Genomic DNA, 2411 nt, shown 5'->3' on the forward strand with positions numbered 1-2411 from the left:
AGCTGAAAACTTTTTTAATTAAAAAACAAGGAAAGTCTAAAGTCGGGCGGGCCCGACTATATTACAACCTGCACCACTTTGTATGTCCACATTTCGATACTATATCAAATCCGTCACTGTTAGTAAAAAAAATATGGGAAACATTTTAATCTGAACCAATTTTGAGGCAACTTCGCAAAAGTGTATTTATGATTTATCGGTCGATAGATATGTATTAGAATAAAGGAAAATTTAAGTCACTTTTACAAGATTTCGACTTAGCAGTGGCGATTTTATAAGGAAAATGTTGGTATTTTGGTCATTTTTGTCCAAATCGGAAAAGCATATATATGGAAGCTATATAGGAATCTGAACCGATTTCATTGACATGCATACTTAGTATTTTAATTCTACTCCCTGTGCAAAATTTCACGTAAATCGGACTACAAATTTGAACTCTGTGGTCATATGACGGAAAATCGGGCGAACGATATATACGGGAGCTATATCTAAATATAAACCGATTTCAATCAAATTTAGCACACTTGACTACACTACTAATTGTACTCCTAGTGCAAAATTTCAACCAAATTGGGCTAAAACTCTGGCTTCTGGGGCCATATAAGTCTATATCGGGCGAAAGATATATATGGGAGCTATATCTAAATCTGAAACGATTTCAATCAAATTTGGCACACCTGACTATAGTACTTATTATTTTCCTGGTGCAAAATTTCAAATTTTGAATACTTGACTATACGACCATGTGTTATGTTTGTGCAAAAGTTCAAGCAAATCAGGGTAAAACTCTAGCTTCTGGGTCCATATAAGTGCATACCGGGCTAGAGATATATATGGGAGCTATATCTAAATCTGAACCGATCCAAAATCAATAGGGTTCTATTCTGACCCAAAACAGGAAATAGTGCCAAATTTGAAGGCGATTGGATTTAAACTGCGGCCTAGACTTTGATCACAAAAATGTGTTCACAGACAGACGGACGGACAGACGGACATGGCAATATCGACTCAGGAGCCCACCCTGAGCATATTGTGCCAAAGATACCATGTGTCTATCTCGTCTCCTTCTGGGTGTTGCAGACATATGCACTAACTTATAATAGGAGCCACCGTGGTGCAATGGTTAGCATGCCCGCCTTGCATACACAAGGTCGTGGGTTCGATTCCTGCTACGACCGAACAAAGTTTTTCAGCGGTGGATTATCCCACCTCAGTAATGCTGGTGACATTTCTGAGGGTTTCAAAGCTTCTCTAAGTGGTTTCACTGGAATGTGGAACGCCGTTCGGACTCGGCTATAAAAAGGAGGTCTCTTGTCATTGAGCTTAACATGGAATCGGGCAGCACTCAGTGATAAGAGAGAAGTTCACCACTGTGGTATCACAATGGACTGAATAGTCTTAGTGAGCCTGATACATCGGGCTGCCACATAACCTAACCTAACTTATAATACCCTGTTCCACAGCGTGACACAGGGTAAAATTAATTGGTACATTCAACTTTTTAATCAAACATTGTACTTCTCCGGCGGGAAAGGGTCACTGTAAAACATATTTTTTTTTTTGAAAATTTGTCCTTTATTCATCGATATTTTTTTGAACCTCTGAACTTATTACAGATCCAATTATACACGATTGTTCGTCATCTCAATACCTTTCATTAAAGTATAAACAAATATATAATCTGACATTTCTAACTCGAGGTATGATTTTTTTAGCGAAAAAAAGAGCAACAAATTAAAAATAACGGGATATCTCAAAAACTGTCGAATTCAACAGATGAAAATATACAAGAAAAGTCACATCTCATCAAATGTACATGAAAAAAATTAGTGTTAACTTTGTGATTGAATCCGATTGTGTAACTAATGTCCGTTTTCTGAAATTGGTGTTTCTTTAAATATTGTCCTATAACCAACGTCTTTAACACGGTTCTAATAATGTTCTGAATGGAAAATAGCAAAAGTTATTTCGGTTCCCAAAAACAATAGAGGTGCAATATTGCCACACTCATCGAAAGCTTTGCGGATGATTTATACAGGTTTATCAGTGTATATTTTCCAGGAATAACGGTTTGCTACACAATGATTGAATCAAGTAATGAACTTTCTTAACAGAGAACGTGTTTTGATAATAAAATTCAGTAATTTGCAAGCGTTGTTTGTTTTTAAGACAATTCATTGTTATACATAAAACTGAAGACGTTTGACGGTGAAACAAACCACGTAGCTTGCTCCAGCTATTTAGACCAGTGTTGTCAAAAAGATAACAGCTAAAACAATCGCCCTTTACAATAAAATAAATATTTTTACTGCGGAATATATGAAACTCACGTTTTTTTTACCAGTGAACTAGTAAAAGAATTGCCCATGAATACTTAATTTATTCATAGCCCTACCAATGTGGCAACTCTA

The 2411-nt window shown here is 36.3% G+C and overlaps 1 protein-coding gene across 1 annotated transcript in view; it reads right to left on the bottom strand.

The window, feature by feature from the left end:
• The window catches only part of LOC142221273 (fatty acyl-CoA reductase 1), a 90123-nt gene that overhangs the window by 43125 nt on the left and 44587 nt on the right, over positions 1 to 2411 (bottom strand). The gene's annotated exons all lie outside the window — the stretch shown is intronic.

Source organism: Haematobia irritans, chromosome 1, assembly GCF_050003625.1.
Source record: "Haematobia irritans isolate KBUSLIRL chromosome 1, ASM5000362v1, whole genome shotgun sequence".
Taxonomy (NCBI): Eukaryota; Metazoa; Arthropoda; class Insecta; order Diptera; family Muscidae; genus Haematobia; species Haematobia irritans.